This window comes from Gossypium arboreum, chromosome 6, assembly GCF_025698485.1.
Source record: "Gossypium arboreum isolate Shixiya-1 chromosome 6, ASM2569848v2, whole genome shotgun sequence".
Classification (NCBI taxonomy): domain Eukaryota; kingdom Viridiplantae; phylum Streptophyta; class Magnoliopsida; order Malvales; family Malvaceae; genus Gossypium; species Gossypium arboreum.
In genome coordinates, this window is record NC_069075.1 from 114,345,933 (window position 1) to 114,361,379 (window position 15,447).

The 15,447-nt window shown below is 35.2% G+C and overlaps 1 non-coding gene across 1 annotated transcript; it reads right to left on the bottom strand.

Annotated features, from left to right (window-relative positions):
* Window positions 1-14,336: 14,336 nt before the first annotated feature.
* Window positions 14,337-14,443, bottom strand: LOC128294899 (small nucleolar RNA R71). Its single transcript, XR_008285206.1, has one exon. It is a non-coding gene; the product is annotated as a small nucleolar RNA R71 (small nucleolar RNA).
* Window positions 14,444-15,447: the final 1,004 nt, after the last annotated feature.

Sequence of the window (15,447 nt, forward strand, 5' to 3'; positions counted from 1 at the left end):
TTCATGCCGTTTTTTACTTAAATTCATGCAGTTTTGATAAAATTCTTATAACATCCCAAAATAGGGCCTAAATGGACCATTGGTTACAAAACCAAAAATTCTAGATAGAAAATTTTATTCCAATTAATTTTATAATTTACCAAGTGATTAGATGCATGTGTTAGAGTATCGATGGAAAATTTTATAGATAGCATGTTTAATTTACCTACTAGGTCTTAATTGTAAAAGTTGATAAATATGAGTTTTAGATGCTAAAGGATTAAATTGAAGAGTATAATTGAAGTAGAGGTCCCTAAATGGTAATTAGACCATTAGATTTTCATGGACAAAAATGGACATACATAGATAAAAATAACTAAAGTTTTAATGAAGGGTATTTTAGTCATTTGGTAATTAAAAGATTAAAAAAGGGAAAAAGATGGCAAAATGTGCCCATCTTCTTCATTAGGCCAAAATTTCAAGGGTTCTTCATAGCTAGGTTTTTTCAAGCTTCCAAGCTTCATAGTAAGTGATTCCAAGCCCCGTTTTTAATGTTCTTTACGTTTTTGAAGTCCCGGTAACTTGATTTAGCTTATTCTACCAATAATTTAACCTCGGGTTCATATTTGGAAAAAGCTCCATAGGTGAAATGTGTTTATTTTGATGTTTTATGGTAGAATATGAAGCTTGAAATTATGTTAAACGACTTGAACTAAGCAATTTTAAGCGAAAATGAGTAAAACGACATAATCAGTAAAAATACCTAATGGTCATAAGTACATGTTAGAGTGGGAATTTGATGTTTCCGTAGGTAAATAAATGATCAGCATGTCATAAAACATAAGAATTAGGGATAAAGTTTCATTTCTGAGCCTTGGGGCAAAAGTGTAAATATGTAAAAGTTTAGGGGCAAATCATAATTTTGCCAAAGTTAGAGTTAAGGACTGTTTTCATAAATGTGAATATTAAATAAGTTAAATTTGCTATTATAGATCAAGAAGAACAAAATTCGGGGTTAGACCGAGGAAAGATAAAGGTTGAGGACTAAATCAAAATATTTGATCGTATACTGTATCGAGGTAAGTTTGCGGTAAACAAATGCAATGTTTTATTATTTATAATTAATGATGTTATTTTTCAGCATCTATATATTTATTTTGTAAATTTATTCCTTGATGATTCAAGCAAGAATTGACGGAGAAATGATACTTAAAAATCCCGGTTGAACCTTATTAATGTGTAGGATACAAATGTTGTGACATTAGGGTTTAAGGATACCAAGTAAGACCATGCCAAGGCATAGCATTGGTAAGTTTTACAAGGCAAGGAAATCATGTAAGACCATGTCAAGACATGGCATTGATAAACTACGATAAGGCCAAGATCCTATGTAAGACCATGCCAAGGCATGGCAATGGTGAGTTCATAAGGCAAGGATACCACGTAAGACCATGTCAAGACATGGCAATCGTAAGTTTAAAAAAAAAGGTACCCGTGTATCCTTAGTATTCCAAGTGGTTCAATGGAAAATTTAAAGAGTGTACTAAAGGGAAGGTAAGATACGTCCATGTTCGAAAGGTTCGGGTTATCTTGATAATTCATTTAGAATGTTGTTATTTATTTACATGCAAACATACTAAGCTTTATGCTTACTCCCTTTCTTTTCTCTATTTTTTCATAGTATCGCAAAGCCAACTCAGAAAATCGTAAGGACATCGGAGATCGCCACACACTATCCACGAGCTATCTCGGTATTTTGCAACTAGAAATACTGTAAGTTATGGCATGTATAGAGATTTGGCTATTTTGTGTGTATGTCCTTATTACATGATTAAAGAATGGCATTTGAATACTTGGTAATGATTAGCTTATGATATAGCTAAATAAGAACATGTTTTGGTACTATGTATGCCTAAATGAGGTATGATGCAACGAAATTATGAAAGAGTAAGAGTTGGCCATGGAACAGTTAGGAAACAGCAGCAGTGACGTGGTTTTGAAAAATCAATAAAAACTGTAGAAATGGAATTAAATTGTGAATGAGATATAGAATTGAATATTATTGAGTCTATTTTCATAGGAAAGAAGTAGAGCAGGAAAAAGAAGTCTATATTCTGAGATATTTAAATTTTTGTAAGACTGGTTAAGAGTGACTTCGTGATCCCCTGTTCCAACTTTGGAAAATCAATAGAAATTGTACAAAAATAATTATAATTCATAGTTTGCATTTATAGATTCCTTAGTGAGTCTATTTTCATTAGAAACAAACAAAAATATTATCTGAATTCTGTATAATGAGATAATAGATTTTTAGTGAAGAGAGATCAGGTCCGCTAAACTGCGAAATAGAAGAACCTTTAATGAATAAAATCTACTAATTGGACAAACCAAAAATTATGTAAAAATTATGGTAAGAAGATATATGAGTCTAGTTTTAGGGAAGTTTTACGGATTTAAATTTTGAGTTTTGTAATTCAAGTTATATTTAATTTAGTGACTGTTAGGTAGATGGACAGTTTTATTATGAATAGTGAAATAAATTGTTTTGATTTGTGTAAGTAATTGAAAAACTTTTAATGTTCCCGGTTTGGTTCCGAACCATTCCAATTGCATGTTTTAGGGCCTCGAAGGCCCTTTTTAGGGATTTATTGGATGAATGCGAGCGAATTTATTTTTAAAAGTAAAAAGAAAAAATTTAAGCCCCGAACGAGTAAGATAAGTCTAGTAATGCCTCGTGCTCGACTCCGGCGACGGTCTTGGGTAAGGGGTGTTACATTTATTGGTATCAGAGCAAGAGTTTAGTCGCTTCTTGGAATATTCAGTATGAGTATGAGCCTAGCTATACCTGCCATACTTATATTTTGATAGTGTGACGACTCTTGACGATTTTAAAATGTTTTTCTTTTATAGTTATGGATCCCGAACAAGTTGGTGTAGATGATGTAGAAAGTAACGCGTTCGCTCCCGCAGAAGGGACAGTGCCACCAGATAGTAGTGAAAGGCCCGTTACAGTTATTTAGGGAGGAGGGGCTCGAGAAGCCTTCTTCTAAGCTATGAATGAATGGTTTGCTAAGTTCGTTCGTACGAATCTGGCCGCTAGACCTCCACCCCCTTATGATCACCAGACTACCCATGTAGCTTCCCCAGTCACAGATACAGTCAGAATAGAGAAGCCACCTGTTGATAAAATTAGAAAACAAGAGGCCGAAGAGTTTCGGGCTACTAAGGATGATGATGCAGAGAAAGCTAAATTTTGGCTCGAGAATACGATCAGGGTCTTTGATGAGTTATCCTGCACACCTGAAGAGTGCATGAAGTGTGTTGTATCACTTTTACGAGGCTTGGCCTACCATTGGTGGAAGACACTTGTGTCAGTAGTACCGAAAGAGAGGGTTACTGGGGATTTCTTTCAGGACGAGTTCTATAAGAAATACATTAGTCAGATGACCAGAAAAGAAAAGAATTCCTTGAATTAAAGCAGGGTAAGATGACAGTGGCTGAATATGAACATGAATTTGTCAGACTCAGTAATTATGCTTGAAAGTTGTGTCAAGATGACTATTAAGAACAAGTATCCACTACCTAGAATTGATGATTTTTTTGATCAATTGAAGGGAGCTACTATGTTCTCCAAGATAGATTTGAAATCCGGATATTATCAGTTGCGAGTTAAAGAGTCAAATGTTTCTAAGACTGCTTTCCAGACTAGGTATGACCATTATGAGTTCTTTGTGATGCCATTTGGCTGGACTAATGCTCTTTCCATTTTTATGCACTTAATGAATCAAATTTTCAGACCTTACTTGGATAAATTTGTAGTTGTGTTCATTGATGATATCTTGATTTATTCTCATGATAAAACTAAGCATTTAGAGCATTTGAGAACAGTTTTATAAACTTTGAGAGATAATCAGCTTTATGCCAAGTTTAGCAAAAGTGAGTTCTGGTTACGAGAAGTTGGTTTTCTTGGACATATAGTCTCAAGTGAAGGTATTAGAGTTGGTCCGAGAAATATTTCAGCCATTGTTGATTGGAAGCCTCCCAGGAATGCATCAGAGGTCAGAAGTTTTATTGGTCTTGCCGGTTATTATAGATGATTTGTAGAGGGATTTTCCATGATAGCTACTCCACTGACAAGATTGCTATAGAAAGATGTACAGTTTGAATGGATTGAAAAGTGTCAACAGAGTTTTGATAAGTTAAAGACATTGTTGACTGAAGCTCATGTCTTAGTACAACCAGAACTGGGTAAAGAGTTTGTGATTTACAGTGATGCGTCCTTGAATGGGCTAGGCTGTGTACTTATGCAGGAAGGAAAGGTAATTTCTTATGCCTACATGAGAAAAATTATCCAATACATGATTTAGAACTAGCTGCCATTGTATTTGCGTTGAAAATCTGGTGACATCACTTGTATGGTGAGAAGTGCTGAATATTTACTGATCATAAAAGTTTGAAATACTTGATGACTCAGAAAGATTTGAACTTAAGGCAAAGAAGATGGCTAGAGTTGATTAAAGATTATGAACTACTGATCGATTATCACCCGGGTAAGGCAAACGTAGTTGTTGATGCTTTGAGTAGAAAATCTTTATCTGCATTAAGAGCTTTGAACACTAGTTTAACCTTATCGAATGATGGTTTTATCTTAGCTGAATTAAGAGCTAAGCCAATGTTTCTTGAAGAAATTTGTGAAGTTCAGAAATATCACAGTGAGTTGCAAGTCAAAAGAGCTCAGTGTGAGTTGGGTATAGAGTCAGATTTTCAAATCAGTTCTGACGGTTGTTTAATGTTCAGAAATCGGATATGTGTACCAAAGAATGATGAGTTTATTCGAAATATTTTAGAGGAAGCACATAGCAGTTCCTTGTCTATTCATCCAACTAGTACAAAGATGTATAATGATTTGAAGAAAATGAATTGGTGGGTAGGAATGAATAGAGATATCTCAGAGTTTGTTTCTAGATGCTTGATCTATCAACAGGTAAAAGTTGAACATCAGGTACCTTCAAGTTTATTGTAGCCTGTGTTAGTTCCTGAGTGGAAATGGGACCGAGTTGCCATGGATTTTGTGACAGGATTACTGTTGACACCGAGAAAGAAAGATGAAGTATGGGTTGTGATTGATAAGCTAACGAAGTTAGCTCCTTTTATTCCAGTTCATATGGATTATTCACTTGACAAGTTGGTCGAGTTGTATATTTCAGAGATAGTCAGACTACATGGAGTACCGTTATCGATTATTTCAGATAGAGACCCGAGATTCACTTCACAAATTTGGAAGAAGTTACAGGAAGCTTTGGGTACAAAGTTGAGTTTTAGTATAGCTTTCCATCCTCAGACCGATGGTCAGCCAGAGAGAGTTATTCAGATACTTGAGAATATGCTCAGATGTTGTGTCTGAGAACTTTAAGGTAGTTAGGAGAAATATTTTCCATTGGTAGAGTTTGCTTATAATAATAGTTACCAGTCGATTTTGAAAATGGCACCTTATGAAGCTTTGTATGGACGTAAATTTCACACACCTTTGTATTGGATAGAGCTTAAATAAAATCAGATTTACGGGGTTGATTTAGTTAAAGAAACTGAAGAGAAAGTGAAAGTTATCAAAGATTGCTTGAAATCAACTTCAGATAGACAGAAGTCTTATACAGACTTGAAAAGAAAAGAGATTGAGCATCAAGTTGGTGACAAAGTGTTCTTGAAAGCATCCCCGTGGAAGAAAGTCTTTAGATTTGGCAAGAAAGGCAAACTAAGTCCACGTTTATTGGACCGTTTGAGGTGACTGAAAAAGTTGGACCATTAAGCATATCGGTTAGCTTTGCCACCAGAGTTAGAGAAGATTCATGATGTGTTCCATGTACCCATGTTACATTGTTACCGTTCTGATCCTTCACATGTGATTTCACAGATAGAGGGTGAGATTCAGCAAGATATGACTTATGTTGAAGAACCGGTAAAAATTTTAGCTCGAGAGGTCAAGCAACTAAGGAACAAAAGTATTGCACTTGTGAAAGTATTATGGAATAGGCATGGGGTAGACGAGGCTACATGGGAGCTTAAAGAGGTTATGCGAAAACAGTATCCAAATCTTTTCACAGGTAAGATTTTCAAGGATGAAAATCCCTAAAGGGGGGAGAAATGTAACATCCCAAAATAGGGCCTAAATGGAACAGTGGTTGCGAAACCAAGAATCTAAGATAGAAAAGTTTATTCCAATTAATTTTAATAATTTACCGAGTGATTAGATGCATGTGTTAGAGTATCGATGGAAAATTTTATAGATAGCATGCTTAATTTACCTACTAGGGCTTAATTGCAAAAGTTGATAAATATGAGTTTTAGATCCTAAAGGATTAAATTGAAGAGCATAATTGAAGTAGAGGTCCCTAAATGGTAATTAGACCATTAGGTTTTCATGGATAAAAATGGACATACATAGATAAAAATAACTAAAGTTTTAATGAAGGGTATTTTAGTCATTTGGTAATTAAAAGATTAAAAAAGGGAAAAAGATGGCAAAATGTGCCTATCTTCTTCATTAGGCCGAAATTTCAAGGGTTCTTCATAGCTAGGGTTTTGTCAAGCTTCGAAGCTTCAAAGTAAGTGATTCCAAGCCCCGTTTTTAATGTTCTTTACATTTTTGAAGTCCAGGTAACTTGATTTAGCTTATTCTACCAATAATTTAACCTAAGGTTCATATTTGAAAAAATACCCATAGGTGAAATGTGTTTATTTTGATGTATTATGGTAGAAAATGAAGATTGAAATTATGTTAAACGACTTGAGCTATGCGATTTTAAGCAAAAATGAGTAAAATGACATAATTAGTAAAAATACCTAATGGTCATAAGTACATGTTAGAGTGGGAATTTGATGTTGCCATAGGTAAATAAATGATCAGCCTATCATAAAACATAAAAATTAGGGATAAAGTTTCATTTCTGAGCCTTGGGGAAAAAGTATAAATATGCAAAAGTTTAGGGGCAAAATCATAATTTTTCCAGAGTTAGAGTTAAGGACTGTTTTCATAAATGTGAATATTAAATAAGTTAAATTTTCTATTATAGATCAAGATGAATGAAATTCGGGGTTAGACCGAGGAAAGATAAAGGTTGAGGACTAAATCAAAATATTTTATCGTATTTTGTATCGAGGTAAGTTTGCAGTAAAGAAATGCAATGTTTTATTATTTATAATTAATGATGTTATTTTTCAGCATCTATATATTTATTTTGTAAATTTATTGCTTGATGATTCAAGCAAGAATTAACGGAGAAATGATACTTAAAAGTCTCGGTTGAAGCTTAGGAATGTGTAGGATACAAATGTCATGACATTAGGGTTTAAGGATACCAAGTAAGACCATGCCAAGGCATGGCATTGGTAAGTTTTACAAGGCAAGGAAATCATGTAAGACCATGTCAAGACATGGCATTGATAAACTACGATAAGGCAAAGATCCCATGTAAGACCATGCCAAGGCATGGCAATGGTGAGTTCATAAGGCAAGGATACCACATAAGACCATGTCAAGACATAGCAATCATAAGTTTAAAAAGGAAAGGTACTCGTGTATCCTTAGTATTCCAAGTGGTTCAACGGAAAATTTAAATAGTGTACCAAATGGAAGGTAAGATAAGTCCAGGTTCGAAAGGTTCAGGTTATCTTGATAATTCATTTAGAATGTTGTTATTTATTTACACGCAAACTTACTAAGCTTTATGCTTACTCCCTTTCTTTTCTCTCTTTTTTTATAATATCGTAAAGCCAACTCGGAAAATCGTAAGGACGTCGAAGATCGCCTCACACTATCAACGAGCTATCTCGGTATTTTGTGACTAGAAATACTTTATGGCATGTATAGAGACTTGGCTATTTTGTGTGTATGTCCTTATGATATGATTAAAGAATGGTATGTGAATACTTGGTAATGATTAGCTTATGATATAGCTAAATAAGAACATGTTTTGGTATTATTTATGCCTAAATGAGGTTTGATGCAAGGAAATTATGGAGTAAGAGTTGGCCATGGAATAGTTAGGAAATAGCAGTAGTGATGTGGATTTGAAAAATCACTAAAAATTGTAGAAATGGAAGTAAATCATTAATGAGATATATAATTAAAGCTTATTGAGTATATTTTCATTGGAAAGAAACAGAGAAAGGAAAGAAAGTCTATATTCTAAGATATTTAAATTTTTGTAAGACTAGTTGAGAGTGACTTCATGATTCGATGTTCCAACTTTGGAAACTCACTAGAAATTGTAAAAAAAAATAAATATAAGTCATAGTTTGTATTCCTAGATTCTTTAGTGAGTCTATTTTCATTAGAAACAAATAGAAACATTATCTGAATTCTGTATAATGAGATAATCTATTTTTAGCGAAGAAACATCAAGTCTGCTGAACTGCGAAATAGACGAACTTTTAATGATTAAAATCTACTAATTGGACAAACCAAAAATTATGGAAAAATTATGGTAAGAAGATATATGATTCTAGTTTTAGGGAAATTTACCGATTTAAATTTCAAGTTTAGCAACTGGAGTTATAATTAATTTAGTGACTGTTAGGCAGATGGACAGTTTTATTATGAATAGTGAAATAAATTTTTGATTTGTGTAAGTAATTGGAAAATTTTTAATGTTCTAGGTTTGGTCCCAAATCGTTCCAATTGCACATTTTAGGGCCTCGAAGGCCCTTTTTAGGGATTTATTGGATGAATGTGAGAGAATTAATTTTTAAAAGTAAAAAAAAATTATGACCCGAACAAGTAAGATAAGTCTGGTAACGCCTCATGCTCGACTCTGGCGAAGGTCTCGGGTAAGGGGTGTTACAATTCTTATCGAAAAATAATTAATTTTTATAAAATAATTAATATTTCACTTAAATTGTGAACATGTTTAATTTTATTTAATTTAATAATTAATTTTGATTAATTTTGATCATTTTTCGACCGGTTTGCACAAAGGGCAAAAAAAAACAACTCGGCAGACACTACTAAAAGTTTAAAACTGAGAAGCAATTTGAAGTATCAATGTGAATTAATTTTCAAGTCAGTCCAATTATGTGTATTAATTCATGATATAATTACTTTTAATTTATATCCAATTTAATTTAGATTAAATAAATTATTATTAATTAATAAAATTGGTCCAGTCGAGCCAAACCGGGTGAACCGAACAGACCAAGAAGTGGACAGCCCAATACCGTACATATGCTGACCCAAATCAGCTTATTGGCTGATTATTTAGCTTGCAAAGAGGCCCTTTAAGACTTGTTCTTGTTGCAAACAAACCCCTCCACAATTGGTGGCTTTATAGATTTGCCCCAAGCCTAAATTAACAAGGTTGAAACTATCAACCTTGCCACATGTGTGGCCGGCCAAGGGAGGGCTCTTTGGCTGATATTTTTAGCTATTTTTAGCATCCCTCTTCAGCTATAAAAACCCCTTAGGCTGATCATTTGAAAGACATTTCAAGCATTCACATCTTTTCTCTCTTCTCTCCACTTTCTCTCTTCTTTTCCATTCCAAATTCCCTTGCTCTCTTGCCAATTTATCCTCTTGGAAAAGGGGCATTCATCACCATTTGGAGCAGCAATTAAGTGTTCATAGCAACCTTGGTCGACGAGGACAACGGAGAAGGAAGAACGGAGCAAACTAGGCAAGCCACGAAAAAACATCGGATTTGATTCATGTTCCCTATCTTTTTAATTTTTGTTATTGTTATGATGAACATATCCATGAATATTTATGTTGCTGGAATGGTTAATTTAATCAATTTAGCTTGAATTTAATTTGTTTTAGGTTGATTGCATTTCGTTTGCTAAAATTGTTAAAATTGTGTTTATATTGTTATAGGCCTGGGTAAGATACTTGATTAAGTAAAATCATGACTAAGTTATTCTTACATTACAATTGTGAGGTAGCTAATAAATTAATTATTTAAACGGATTGAAATTGTAATTAATGGACACAGTACTTAATCAGTGTATGTTTAATCATCTAAGGTAGCTGAGGTTTAAATTAGCAACGGTATTTGACGATACATTTGCCTTGCATAACTTGCAAGATTACTATGATTAAATTGTTTCAAGGTAGGGATACCTTGTTACCTCACATAGTCTTTTATGTGCTTATGAGATTTAATTAATTGTTTGAATTGACATAGGGATATGTACAAGAGCTTATTTCAATTTAATAAGTATGTATGTGCAATAACATATTTGCCTATTAAGATTTGTTTAATCGGTTGAATTGACATAGGGATATAGTCAAGAGATGAATGGATTTTGGTACGTGTGTATGTTCATAAGTTAGCAAATTACTGAGCTACCGTGAATTTATTCGTAACAATATTAACATGAGTTTAATAATTCTAAGTTAAGAAATGTAATTAATCTAACACAATTATGTTATCTTGATTAAAATCTTATTTTGCAACCGTACATTTGAGATTTATTTATTTAGTTTACTTAGTTTAAAATCTTAGTTTTTAATCACCCTCTTCAAACAAAATATTTTTCTTCACCAAAATGTTTTAAATAGCATTCATAAATAATTCTTTTTACAGTTCCTATGGTTACGATAACTCGACATTTACTTGTCACTTTATTACTTGTTGTACTTGCACATTTCCGTCATTCCAAGTTTTTGGTGCCGTTGCCGAGGACTGTTTTAAAAAGTCATTATTTGTGAATTTTGTTAGTTTTGCATTTTGTTTTATTTTTCTGTTCAATTTTAACTTAATCAATCTCTCTTTGATTATTTCAGGTATTTATGAGTATTGACCGAATTATTGATTTACTCCCTATAAACCCTGAGATATAAAGAACTTTTTAACAGCAAAAAAGACAAGTGAATCAGAGAAGGACCGAAGAGATGAACCTTGAAAATTTGACTCAAGGAAACGGAGCAGACCCTACACAAAATCCTATCCTTATTGTTGATGATAGGATTGTAACACCCCAATCCCGGCCTAGACGTTATGGCCGAATTTGACGTTGCACATCGAAGTGTTTTTTGAAAATTGATCTTTTTGGTAAAAATTCGTTACTGAGTTTAAATCCTTTTATTATTATTTAACAAAAGTTCTTGTCAAAATGTTTACCTTATTAACCATCAGTGTTATATTAAATTGATTTAAAGACACGAATGCTTTTTAAGTCGATGAAGTTTAAAGCGCGTGTTTTAGAAAACAGTAATTGTTTTAAAAACTCGTCTTTACCTAAACTAGCAATTTAATATAAGAAAAAAAAAGCCCAACTAAAACTTAAACCCACAAATGGCCTTATTACATAATCAAAAACCCAATATAAATTTTAAAATAAATAGAATTAAAAGTAGAACATTAGCAATCGTGTGGCCACCTCCAAGTACCTCGTGGCTCCAAACTCTCTAAGGCTGGCGATTACCTGTACAATTAAAAGAAAGGGTGAGTTTACGAAAACTCAGTGTGTAATCCCCTAATAGACAACAGAAATCAGAATATGCAAAACAGTCTTGGCTTTAGCCCTATACAGTATCAGTACAGTCTGGGCCTTAGCCCTATACAATAACAGTGTGTGCCTAAGCCAATACAGTACCAGTACAGTGTAATACAATTATGCATCCCACCCAAATTCAGCTAGCACACCACCCGTACCAACCAACACACCATGTGGGGATATAAATCGACCCACCCAGCCAGCAAACCAGTAACGTAGCAAAGCTGCTAATAACAGAAAATGTGGCGGAGCCACTAGAATCAGAATACATGGCAAAACCACTAGTACAAAACTTCCTCCAAATCAGACCTCAATCCCATGCAGTATGTCATGTCATAAATATTACGTGTATTCAAGTCTTACTCAGTACAATCATATATGTAAATCATAAGCACACCAATAATACAGAACATAAGGGAATAATCGTCATTTTACCATACAGGTGTATTACGATCATTTTACCCTATAGGGGCATTACGGTCATTTTACCCTATAGGGGCATTACGGTCATTTTACCCTACAGGGGCATTACGGTCAAATAATGACCTCTTCGAAGGTCTACAATCGCCTCGAACAACACAGATAACCTAAATGATCATAACGGTATAAATGGGCCCAAGGCCCATTACTCGGCCCAAGTGGGCCCACACGTTCGTGTGGCCCATTTAGCCCAAATTCAGTTACGGCTATGTGACCCACATAGCCCAGTCCAATATTTATCACTTACCGTGGATTTAATCTGTGTGGGACCTACGAGCCCATTAGGCTCACACGGCCTATTTCGACCCAACATGGTGCATAATGGCCCAAGCCCACGAAAACGCTCGTGGTGGCCTTTACAATCTATCACCCATGATTTGTGGGCTCGATTTACTCCACGAGCGATCGTACACTCGTGACGCCTCAAATGCCGAAGTTTTGGCACTTCAACTTTTCAATTTTTGCCGATTTACAGTCATAATAGAGTAAACAACACACACATTTTCGGCTTTTCAGTCGATTATCAAAACAAGGCATACGGTTACACAGCTGATCACATAGAGTACTAAGAATTCACGATCGCCAAAACCTATATTCAAACATAACATTTAGTTAATCACTAATCAAATAGTGCTAGAAAAACCCTTAACAACCACTTAACTGAAAGATCGACTACCACTTGCCTTGAGTAGATCAGTCGGCTGTGATTTGCCTACTCAATCCAAAGTTTGGTCACCCTTCCGCAACCTGGTGGAAAGTCAAGAACTGCCGACACCCTCGTTGCTTAAACTTGGGGCTAGAGGCTACGCACTCAATATCAGTCGGCACCCTTACCATCACTTTATCACTAGCACCCTCTTTTCCCATCTAAAGTTCGATTAACAGAGGCTGCTTACCAAATAGAAAACAGAAATACAAGGAGAGAGAAAAGGGGTTTGAGAGGGAAAATAATTTGAGAAAAAGACTATATTTAACCAGAGGTGTTTAGGAGAAAAGGAATAAGATATCCGGCTTAAGAGAGAAAGAGGAGAAAGGGAAGTAAATGGAGAGGAAGAAAACAACAATCGGTTGCATAACTGGTTTGACAGACTTGGGAGTATTTGGCCACCAAGGAGAAGAAAAGAAAGAGATGTCAAAGAAAGGGAAGATGAATAGATTTGGCAGGCTGTGAAGGGAAAGAATCGGTCACTAGAAAAAGAAAAAGAAGAATAGAATACTTGAGTGGCACCCACCAATTCAGCTAGAAAGGAGAAAAACAAAAAGAAAGCATGATAGGTCACTTTTTAGTATACGCTTGGCAATATAGAAAATTGAGAAACTAAAAAAAAAATAAAAACAAGAAGAACCCGAGAAATGGCACAATAGAATTCGACTCCTATGAAATAAGAGGTCTTATGACCGAATTTTTCGAGATGGGGAGTCCCACATTCGGCTAACTCAAACACTCCCCTCAACCTTCCAAAATTTTCTCTTATAAATAGTCTAACTACCGATTTGAATTACTTCAACCTCCTCCACACATTCGGCTAGAAACAACTTATTCAAACCTTATTCAAACTCCTTTCAAACTCTTCTAGAAATCTCCTTGATTTACTCCCAACAACCTCATCCAAGACCAAGTCAACAACCACCTTAGAAGAGTTTTAATCCAACTCTACCTCTCTCACCACATGGAAATAAAATAAAATCCCTTTGTATTCTATGCGTTTCGAGCTCAAGATTCCTTGCCACCATAATGACACCACAACCACTGGACTACAAGCTCATCTTGTGTCACATTTTATTCTTAATTATTTAAAAGGCTCACTTCCAAGTACCAAGGGTTTTATTCACTTAAATAAAAAAATTTAGCTAAAGCCCAGGTTTGAACCCAGAACTTCTCCAACACTCTAAAAAATGTCCAAATACTTAGCCACTAAAGCCAACATGCAATTGTGATATTTATCGCACACATAAACTTTATGTGTTCCCATGCTCAAGGCCTAATCCTTTTAGGCCTAAATTCGGGGCATTACAGGGATAGAACTTTAAGACAGTATGCAGTGCCAGTGTTTCATGATCTTAATCTGGGTATTAGGAGACCCGAAATTGAGGTACAACAATTCAAGCTGAAGCCAGTGATGTTCTAAATGCCTCAGAATGTAGGCTAATTCAGTGGAATGCCTATCAAAGATCCTCATCTCCACTTAAGACTGTCTATGGAGGTGAGTGATTCTTTCATGTTAGCTGGAGTACCCGAAGATGCATTACGTTTGAAGTTGTTCCCATATTCACTAAAGGACAGAGCTCGAGCCTAGTTGAACCCATTGCCACCAAATTCAATTTCCACATGGCAAGAGTTAGCAGAGAGATTCCTCATAAAGTATTTCCCGCCTAGCAAGAATGATAAGTTGAGGAACGAGATCACTGCTTTCTAACAAATTGATGATGAGTCCTTGTATGAGGCATAGGAAAGGTACAAAGAATTACTACGGAAGTGCCCTTATCACGGAATTCCACATTGCATCCAACTTGAGACGTTTTATAATGGTCTCAATGCCCATACAAGGATGGTAGTGGATGCTTCTGCTAATGGTTATTTCCTTTCTAAGTCTTATAATGAGGCTTATGAAATCATTGAGAGGACTACCAGCAACAATTACCAATGGCCAACCAATCAAGCAGCGTTAGGAAGATGAGTCACAGAAATACATTAAGTAGACACTCTCACTTCACTCGCATCTCAAGTATCCTCAATATCCTCAATGCTTAAAAATTTTACCACTAATGGGTTTAATAGTTTTGCAGCACAACCACCGAATCAATTTGAAAATGTAACCTGTGTCTATTGTGGGAAGGACATCTATTTGAAGAATGTCCATCGAACCCAGAATAAGTTTATTATATAGTTAACCAGAACCAAAACCAAGGAAGGCAAGGACTACAATCCAAAACCTACAACCCATCATGGCGAAACCACCCTAGTGTCTCTTGGAGTAACTAAGGGGCTGGACCCAGTAACACATATGCCCAACCTAGACCGACTTGACCACCTATTTTACCCAACAAGTTCAGAAACAACCTCAAGCTGAACCATCCAATGGCTTAGAAAACTTGTTGAAGGCATACATGGCCAAGAATGATGCCTTAATCCAAAGCCAAGCAGCAACATTGAAAAACCTAGAAAACCAAATGGGCTAGCTTGCAACTGAACTCAGAAACCAACCACAAGGTGTTTTACCTAGTGATATGGAGAATCTAAGGAATCCAGGGAAGGAGCATTATAAAGCATTGACATTGAGGAGCGGAAAGACAATAGAGCCCAACACCATTGAAATTCAAAAAAAGCCAGCCGATGCTCAAGACTCAGAGGAAGTTCAATCGAGTGTTGAAATTCCAGTTTCACCAGAACCAAAATCTACAAAATCTGACAAGGTAACTTCAGAACCAGCTAATTCTGATCAACTAATCGTTAGATACAGAATTGCCACAGAAAATGAACCAACCAGTTCCATTCAA